This window comes from Nuphar pumila, chromosome 16 (genome assembly GCF_984573655.1).
Source record: "Nuphar pumila chromosome 16, dmNupPumi1.hap1.1, whole genome shotgun sequence".
Classification (NCBI taxonomy): Eukaryota; Viridiplantae; Streptophyta; class Magnoliopsida; order Nymphaeales; family Nymphaeaceae; genus Nuphar; species Nuphar pumila.
The window spans coordinates 7,496,379-7,506,991 of record NC_143264.1 but is presented as its reverse complement, the minus strand read 5'-3'; the positions used below and the strand labels follow the sequence as shown (position 1 = coordinate 7,506,991).

The window sequence follows — 10,613 nt, the reverse complement described above, 5'->3', positions numbered from 1 at the left end:
TGTAGGTAGGGCTGGTAAACGAGCCAAGCTTAAACTTGGTTAGAGTTTGACTCATTTCTATAGCGAGCCAAGCCGATTAGCTTTGGAGGTAGTGTTAATGTTGTTTGACTTTGACTTTGTATTTGACTAGGTAAGCTTAGAGGAGGGGTTTCTTGGATGTGGGTCAAAGCATGGGTTTGAGTCTTTGAGGTCATTTTGTTGGTTGGTTATGAGAAGTTGAACTAAGCTTAATTGAGCTGAAATATTTGTCTTGAATTCAAAGAATTGACCTAGATTAAGATGAGTAGTCTAGGTCATGTTTGTTTTTTTCATATGGAATGTGAGGAGACCAGCCTTGAGATCAAAGACCAATAAAAAGTCTACTAACAATGTAAACATGTGATGCACTCTTTGGCCTTAGGGAGACGCCTTGCTTTAGCATGAGCAAGGGACATGATGCTCTTGCCCTTTCTTATATTCAAGAGGCTGACACCCATGAGAATGGAACCCTAACCACCCGTTTAGCAGCCAAAGCCCCCTCCCACTACCCCAAACACCTTTGGGTTGAGTACTCGAGGTCATGTTAGGGACCAAGTTCACAACACCAGAGATCTTGGCACTTTCAAAGATACTAAAATTCAGCCAACCACAAAAAAAAAAAGTACCTAAAGGGTTAATTTTAGGGATGGCAGTGGGGCGGGGCAGGGGACAAGGTCTCCACCCCCGCCCCGCCTCAAGATTAGAACCTCCATCCCCACCTCCATACCCGGCGGGGATGGATTTTAACCTCCACCCTCGCCTTCATCCCCGTTTCATGTCCTCCATCCCCGGTTCAAACGAGGATGAGGCAGGGATATTGCGGAGAAAAGTGACGGGGCAGGGATGAGGCAGGGCGGGGAAAAGTGTACGTCCATCCCCGAAAGGGGATGTATTTTAACCTTCATCCCCGCCTCCACCCCCGTTTCATACCCTTCATGCTCGGTCCAAACAGGGCAAGGCGGGGCGAGGCCCCGCTTTCCCCCGATCCACTGCCATCCCTAGTTAATTTAGACTTCACTCGCCAGTGATACATTGTTTTTGGAAGGCAAGCTTGGGTTAGTCAGACCCCTACCAGTTATACAACTATACCATTGGGTTTTGAACCTGCTACATCCCAACACAAGGTGATGTGCACTAGCTGCTAGAACCAGACAAGCGAAACCCTCCCACCCGTGGTCCACCTTTGCATTTGATTGTTGTATAATTATAACAAAAACCATAGAATAAAAATAAAAGGAGCATACAACTCGACCCACATTATTATTGATCATGAGTGACCTCCTAAGAAGTTCTCGTGTAGCTGAGCTTTTAAAAATAAAGCAGCATATCATCATTTCTAATTGATCCCATTATGGCCTATCTTATCTTATCTTTCATTCTCCAGGAATCAAAATGGCTCTTTTTGGGATTTGATTTTCCTTTGGAAAAATGCACTTCAGTTCATACTTTAATTTTTTTTTTACCAAAAAAGTGCAATGAGGTTTGGTAAGTTTCTGCAAGCCACAAGACATGGTCAAGTGATGTCATTTTCAATTCCCCTACTTTTTGGGAAGCAGATCAGGTCATGCTGAACATGAGCGTTTTTGCTCATGCCGACATCGTGACCGTCTGTTTGCATTTTGGATGAATGCCACGTGGTTTTTGTTGACTTTTGAGCTTAATCGGACGGCCACGATGTCGGCATTAGAAAAAAAGCTCATGTTCAGCATGACCTGATCTGCTTCCACTTTTTGTGTTTGTTTTCTAAACAAAGGCCTCCCAAAGTAACATCAAAGGGCTACAATAGGCCAAGAGCCTCTCCTTTTCTTCTCTTTAGAAAAAGTGGTGACTTGGGGCTAAGTGGTCCCCAACAATCCTTGATGAATCGAGCAAAGGTTGCCATACCCTAGGCTTAGGGTACATAAAAAACAATGTGCTTGAGCTTTAGACAGTTGAACCCAACCCCAATTGATCATATTGCACATTGTTTGATCATCATTTTTTTTATCATCTTAATTTTTGTCATGAAGTATAGCCTGATCCATGACATGTTTTTTTTTCATATTTAACCCGGGGAAACTGCGATCGCGACTGAAGACATAGTCACCATCCTGGCGACAAAAACGCGAGGACCGAGCACCCTCACCCCCAGGGCCTATGCCTGCTTCGGCTTATGCAAGGGGGTAGTGTCTGCGGGAATCAAACCCCAAACTGGATACAACTAAGCTAACCCCTTTAGCGTTACTCATGACATGAGTTTGATGCATAACTAAGACACAAAGGCAAGGGTTTTTAAAAATAAAAATTTTAATCACTAAAACTGTTTTTATAATTTTAAATATAAAATACATTTGCAAAATAATATTATAAAATTTATTAAAATAAATTTTAGTAATATTAGAACTATATCCCTATAAGCCAGTGTATGTGTCAACGTGTCATAGTGTGTCCAATCGTTGTCATCAGAGACGTGACCAAAATGGTGTCCCCTGTGACATAGTTTTTTATGTGCTCCTACAATAGAACAACTATCTTATGAACAAAAGATGAAATTGAACATTTTTCATGCATATAAACATTTATCTTTTTTGTTTTACTTGGAGAAACCGTCCCAAGTACATAGTCCTAGCCAGGCTGGGCTTACCTCTTGACCTTAGGGAGTCACCAACCTTTGGCTTATGGGATTTGAACCTAGAATCCCTTGAGTAGGGCCCAACACTTTACAAGTGTTTGGCTCGAACTCGACCACTAGATTTGCTTTGCATGTTGTGAAGATCTCGCACATGACATCCTATGTTGCACTTGGTGACTAGGCTTGCAGGCATTACAAAATTAAGTCAAGGATAAACATAACATAAGAAAATCTGGCATATCCACCTGGGTGCTCAGTCCTTTGCCTCAAGTTATGACTCTCATTGGGTGGGTGGGGTAGGCTCTATAAGGGCTCGTAGACACCTCAATTTTAACCAAATAGTTTTATGATTTTTTTTTGTGAAAACGAAGTGTTTCATGTCATTTTCAAGTTAAAATTAGGTTCACGTAGATTTTTGACCTTCAAAATGATATTGTCGATGGTTTTGACAAAAATGCTAAGTAAACTAGAGAGTCTTAACTTTCAAATGAAACAACAATCAGGTCGATTGATATTAGAGTAATGAGTTATCATGTCTTATCAAAATCTTGTTTTAGGTAGGTGCCACTTTGAATATATTTTTTACTACAAAAATCCTAAAATTGGTTTTCACTTAAAACATAAATTAAAGTATAGGATGTTAACTTTCCAATGCATCAAACTGTGTCTCCACATAAAGAAAGCTATGGTAACAATTTAGCATGATACAATAGATTTGAAGTACGACAACATTTGAAATATGAAGATCTGAAATTCCTACGTTAGTTTTTAAGAAACTTCTAAAAGCCTCATTCACGCTCCTAGATTCTTATATTCTTAAAATCCTTAGAAATCACCTAGAAGCTCCCCATCTCTTAGAGATAAGCTTTTCTAATATATTAGAGATTACTTTCACCTTAAATTCTTTTAGATTTGTTAGCTCCTAAGCTAGGTAACTCCAAATAACAAAAATCAATCAAAAAAAAATTCAAAACTTTCAACCAATAGGATTGTGTCACATCATCAAAAGTCAGATCTAGATTTTTAAACTCAAAATTCATACGATTGACCTAGATCTATTTTAAAATTTATAAATAGAGATTTACCCTTCTAATTCAAGCATCTAGAACTACAATAAGGAAACACTGTCACATTAAGGGCCTAATCCAACCTAAGTGTCCTCACTCTATCGAACCCACTTGCCAAATCAAAGTCTAGATTACTTATCTTTTGATCCGTTTTGTTTGTGCCCTATGAAGGTGTTGTCGAATTCGTGAAAAGTCGAAGTCAATGCCTTAAGATACCTAAGCACCAGATGTGTTTACTTTCATCTAAAATTATTGTAAGGAATCCTTGTCACATTGAGAGCCTAACCCAATCTAAGTGTCCTCACTCTATCAAACCTACTTTTCAAATGTAGGTCAAGACAAGGAAGACAGTGGACCGGGAAAAAACAAAAATCTTTCCTAACCCACTACATTTGGGGGCAAAGATGGAGGACATAAAACATAGAATGGACCAAGGATGAAGGTGAAAATCAAAACCCTTGCAAGAATTGAGGCATGAGTAAACTTATTCTTTCTCTCTCCCCACCCTGACATGCCCCCAATCTCAGATATTAAAATTATTAATACAGATAAGCTGAAACTAGTTATTTGCATGATCATCTACGCGAAGAGGAAGCATAAAAATATTTGACAATATATGTTGGCAATAAATAAAACTAAAGTTAATTCCGAGAAAACAATAGAGAATTGGCGGAGACGAAATCCAAAGTTCTCTGCACCACAGTGATGAAACCGAGGATGATTTTTTTTTTAAAGATGGAGCAGGGTAAAGAGCTTATGCCCCACACCCGCTCTAGTTCACTCCCATCCCTAGGTCTAGATCACCTATAGTAGGATCTATTCTATTGGATCCAAACTTCCCTGAGTTTGTGCCCTGCAAAGGTGTCAAATTCATCTCTTATTGGAATTAATGTCTTAGGAGGGTTACCCAAGCCCGTGGTGAGTTCACTTTTCTTATTTTTATTTAATTTAATTAGAATGTATGTCTCTAATTTTCATGTGTTTGCTTTTGTCCATGCATTTTCAAGCACCGGTAGTGTCTCATACCATCAACCTCATATTTTTTTTTAAAGACCCGTGTAGAGGTTACTAGTCACTTGCAAGCCAAATCCTAACCATTGAAGATTCTAAAGTTCTTAAAGTAGTTGATTTCTGCTCATCTAAGAAGGAAAGGCGTGCAACTTGAAGAGTGAACACCACATTCTCTTATCTTGCAAATTCAGTTCCTTTTTCGAATCCAAACTCTTTATTGAAATAGCCTCATTTTGTTTTTTAAAATTTGAGGATCTACAGGGCTTGGGTGTCAGTGATCCCACTCGGGGTTTACCTTCCAGGGGGCGGGCCCATTAAGTGACGGTTCTCGACGCAGGTTCATCGTCGTAAAAAAAAAAAACATATGAAAAACTTACCAATGTAAACTATCCGAAGGTGAAAGATGATAAAAAAGTGTTCCTTTGCCCTTCATCCAACACTCTGATAAGGCCTTCACTAGAAATTAATAAAAACAGAAACCTTAACTTGCAGGTGGGAGACCAAACATTATATAGGCCTTCACTAGAAACTGATAAAAAAGATAAGCCACAGGCTGCTAGTGGTACCCCCCAACTTTTGTTTCCTTGTTATATGGTCCCATACCCCTCTGCAGACATATGTTCACATGCACCCAAGCAGCTCAAAGAATCCGTGCTTTCAAAAAGGTGATCTAGTTATTTGGGTTTTGGCCTATGTCACAGAGACATGCCATTTTGGCTGCATGTCCATGGTGACACGAGCGGACATGCGGACTCTGACACCATGTACAACATTATTTTAATGGTTTTTGAATAATATTTTAATTTTATTTCAATAAAATCTATTTTTTGAATATTTTACAAATAGTTTTTTATTGATTAAAATTTTTAAAAAAAATCACTTTTGAATGAAACTGTTTTTTTTTTACCAGCTATGAATAGCCTGCAACTCCCAAAAAAGGTCAAAACAATGAATCCTATTAGGGTTTATATTATATTATTAGGGTTCATATTGTATTATATTATTATAACATGGTTGAACAAGTGGATAAATGAATGAATATGGTGAGGAGGGGGCTCATTGATCTGGTAAAGATTGTTGCAGAAAATATGCAAGGGGGATCCCACCACGAGCCATGTTCTCAAAGGGAGGGGAAGGTCTGATTGAAGGGTTGGGGCTTCACGTTGCTCATCTGCTCATATGTCACATTCTCAGCAATGGGAAGATGACGCGTGGGAGACGATGACCCATGTGATGCAGACAAGTATCATGGTTGGAGATTCGGATGCTGAGTAATATAAGCGACAGTGCAATAGTATACAAAAGCATGTATCTCATGTTGTTTCTTGGATAAGTGGGTGCATTGGGCCATCGGTGCATTGTTATGTGGGCCTCAGTTTTTATGTATATATATATATATAGAGAGAGAGAGAGAGAGAGAGTTCTGTGCATTTGATCACGTTGAGCAGATCCGGTGATCGGTTCCGAACACTTATAAAGTATTCGTCCCCCCGCAACTGGCCCCAACTCTTTTTAAGAGGTTGGCCCCATGCCTCCCCTCTATTCAAAAGGGCCAAACACCTTTCGATCACGCAACCATGCCTGGCAAGAGAGGATCAAGTAGTGGCAATCTGGTCGGGTTGGCGGGTCAGCATACCTCAACCCGAACCCGACCCGTTTATTAAATGGGTCGGTTGTGGTAAACACGAACCCGACCCGTTTATTAAACGGGTAACCCGACACGACCCGCCAACCCGCTTAATAAACTGGTTGGGCCAGGTAAACGGGTTGGCGGGTTGATCCGCCCGCCTAACCCTTTTATTAAACGGATCAGCCGGGTTGGCGGGTTGGCATACCCCTAACACGAACCCGACCCGTTTAATAAACGGGTTAGGCGGGTCAACCCATTTATTAAACGGGTTCATTTTTGCCCAACCCAAACCCGCCTAAGAGGCGGGCTGGAGGGTCGGGTTGGCGGGTCGTGTCAGGTTTTGCCACCCCTAGGATCAACGGGTCTCTTCAAATGACTTTTTTTGGAGAGAGAAAGAGAAAGCATATCAAATGGGCATTAGTTGCACCTTCACTTAAACTTAAAGAAGATCACTTTTTTTTTATGAAAGGGGTGCTTAGTAGGGATGGCAGTGGATTGGTCTCTACCCCGGTCCCGTCTCAAAACTCCACCCTCCATCCCAGCAAGGGTTTTGATTTTAACCTCCATCCCCGTTTCATGTCCTTCATCCCCGGTCTACTATCATCTCTAAAGGCATTTTAGTTATTTTACTAATGGGGCGGGGTGGGAGAAAGCGTAAGTTCATCTCTACCTCCATTCCCACACGGGTTTTGATTTTAACCTTCTTCCCCGCCTCCATCCCCATTTCATGTCCTCCATCCTCAGTGCAAATGGGGTGGGGCCCCGTTTTCCTTTGTCCATTGTGATTCCTAGTGCTTAGGAGGGAAAGTGCTTTCTCATGGGAGGAGGTGTGAACCCATTTTAACAGGAAAGTTTTTTATTTTTTTGCATTTATTATATGAGCCTCACAGCATACTTTTCATGGAGGTGTTTGTTTGACCCTTACTTTTTAGGAATTAAAGAGATCCTCTTTGATGTGAGAAGAGAGTTTCTTTCTTAAGAAAGGTATGAAACAAACACCCCTTGGGAGTCTTTTTAAAAATAGATTAAATTTATTAAAAAAGAAGATACTATTACATTAATGGTACTTTGAATTAAATAACAAATATGCCCATGTGTAAAATTGGTAACATAAGATTGTTGCAACAGATAGAAACGACTCCAAATCGATTCACTTCAAGGCCGAATACCCCAATTCCAGCTGAATCAGCATTAATTAGTCCTTTTTATTTTATTTTTTTGTAAATTTTTATTTGTTAAGATTTTAATGATTTATTAAATTATTAAAAAATTAAATCGATTGATTTAGCTCTTCGAGCCTGAATTGGCCGAGTCCTTGAATCTTTTTGAAAATCGTTCGGGTTCAAAAACTGATTTTAACATCATTTTCAATACACTCTTCGCTTCCTGACGGAATCAGGAACAACAACAACAATAATAATAATAATAATGTATTGATGGAAACTAAGTCAGCTCATCACACGGCCAGGTTGAGTGCAAATAACAAAACTAACTTGTATTGATTCTAGCCCATATGCAGGTCGAATCTTAGCTGAGGCAAGCCTGATTGCTGCAAAATCAATTAAACCTAGGGGTGGCAATCGGGTCGGGTTGGCGGGTTGGCGTGTCAGCATACCTCAACCCGAACCCGACCCGTTTATTAAGCGGGTCGGCTGTGGCAAACACGAACCCGACCCGTTTAATAAACGGGTAACCCGACACGACCCGCCAACCCATTTAATAAATGGGTTGGGTCGGGTAAACGGGTTTTCAGGTTGGCGGGTTGACGGATCGGGTTGGCAGGTAGGCAGGTTGGCGGGTCGGGTTGACGGGTTGACGGGTCGGGTTGGCGGGTTGGCAGACGGGTTGGCAGGTCGGGTTGGCGGGTTGACCCACCCGCCTAACCCGTTTATTAAACGGGTCAGCCGGGTTGGCGGGTTGGCATACCCCCAACCCGAACCCGACCTGTTTAATAAACGGGTTACGCGGGTCGACCCGTTTATTAAATGTGTTGGCTTAAGCCCAACCCGAACCCGCCTAAGAGGCGGGTTGGCGGGTCGTGTCAGAAATTGCCACCCCTAATTAAACCCCACAAATTTGACTCTTTTCAGCTGGACTGCATTAGGTCTGGTCTGAGTCAATGCACCAAAAACAACATTAAACCGATTACCTATTAGACAACTTTTGTGGCTTAATTAATATAGCTTAAATAAATATAACTAGGGATTATGATTAATCACCAATTAATCATCTGTTGGCTCACATTAGTTGAATTTCACATGCATAATGGATCTGTAGGAACTGGTCACTTGTTAAAAGGATAAAATATCTATAGTATTGGCATATGGATGCGGTTTTTGGACCTGATCCAGTTGTTTATTATGTGCCTGGACCATGGACTATCTGATCCAAATTAAAGAAATCTGGATCTGAGTCTGCATGTCTCATACAGAAGGACCTCTATATATCTAACATGAATCTGATTGATTTTGTAGGTAATAGTCGTTGAAAAAGCAGGGTCTGGATCAGACTTTTAAAGCATGAAGAGACCTTGTAAAGTTCAACTTCGATTATAAAAAGAAGTCCCTATTGGCCTGGGCCTGACCTTCTCTCTCTGTCTCTCTCTCTCTTTTGTAGCTAGGACAAGGGAGAACTCCAAAACACTGAAAGGCAAGCTGGGTTTAGGCAGACCCCTACCAGTTATTCAACGCACCACTGCGTTTTGAACTTGCAACATTCCACCACAAGAAGACATGCACCTACAGCTCCTACCAACCACGCGGAGCCCCGGTGGTACAGTTTGTCTTATTCATAGGATTTTATCAAGTTCATCTGTTCTAGCTCAGTTTATTCATGCCTCATTTTATATTGCAAGCTGGGTCCCAAACAACCAGCCCAGGTCAGGTTCAAATGGGCCAGGTCATGGGCGGCCCATAGGCTGCTAGTCCTACACTGTATACTAAGACCAAGCAACTGTTTATTCATTAAGCAACATTCACTAGCAATACTCAACAGGTTTGACCGAGTCCAGGCGAGGTTTGGAACGGCCTTTAGGAGCCTTGGCTTGATCTAGTTCAGGCATAGAAGGCTCTGCCTTGAGCCCATGAAACTATAGACCTTAAATACTCTATAGATTATACAACATAATAACTTTCATGAACCTTTAATTAGTGTCTTATCCATGAGAACTTTTTTTTGATATTTACAGGGAGAAGTTTCGGGAGTTATGAAGGAAGCTTGGAACCCTCACGGTCAGAGACCTACTTATGGTTACTGTCCTGGTAGCGTCCTTGGGGTGATCTCGTAGTTCCTACGGGGTGGAGACGATGGGGTCGGCCCATGGATTTTCTTTCCTTTTGTCACATTTTGCTCAAAGGGTTGAAGGGAGATAGTGCATCAAGCTGTTCGCAAGGGCCAACTTGATCCTCTTCCCCAGGGATCCCAGATGAGGTAACCCTAGGAGAGCCGCTGACTCCAACTATCGTCCATGTACGATCCATACTAGATCTGACCAACTGCCCATCCAATCTCCTCTACGTTCTTGACAGCCCATCTTTGTCTCACCCCTTGCCCCAAGGGAGTCGCCACATTTGACTCATCCATGAGAACTTACTCACACTTGGGTGAATGAACTAGCAGACTGATCACTAAGTGGGATGTTCCGATGTTGAAAACGATTCAGGTGGATCCGCCGATTTGAATTCCCAGCTGAATCGAACTGAGTCGGCCAACTTTCAATGAGAAAATGACATGTGTCACAAAATTATTAAATAAATTATTTTAAACGTTATATACCCTTATATTTTCCATCTATGTTCTCAAAACCAATGAAATTTTCCCTTGCCCAGAAAGGATTTGTATTTGTGAATAGGATAGATGAGATTGACTAGTGACAATAGGCAATAGCTTCTGTATTTATATATAACGTTATATTAGCATGCTAAACCGGGAGTTGAAGAAAAAACTGAAAATTGAATAGAAGGTGGCACCGTCCAGGTTCGAACTGGAGACCTTCAGTGTGTTAGACTGACGTGATAACCAACTACACCACGGCACCTTGTGTGATAGTACTTTGTTACAAAATAATCTGATGGGTGTATTGGCTAAGTTATAGTGAAACTAGATTAGTCAAATGGGTTGTGGTAAGTAAAAAATCTCAAAACCATGTCTACATACGATTATAATTAGATATGGGTTTACCAAATGCAACTAAAAAGAATCAAATCGGGTCGGATATCGGATAAAATCCGATTCATTGACATCCCTGCTATCTTTCAACAACAACTAGTTTCTAATA

The 10,613-nt window shown here is 41.1% G+C and overlaps 1 non-coding gene across 1 annotated transcript; it reads right to left on the bottom strand.

Annotated features, from left to right (window-relative positions):
* Positions 1 to 10,299: 10,299 nt before the first annotated feature.
* TRNAV-AAC (transfer RNA valine (anticodon AAC)) lies at positions 10,300 to 10,373 on the bottom strand. The gene has a single exon. It is a non-coding gene; the product is annotated as a tRNA-Val (tRNA).
* Between the last annotated feature and the right edge of the window lie 240 nt (positions 10,374 to 10,613).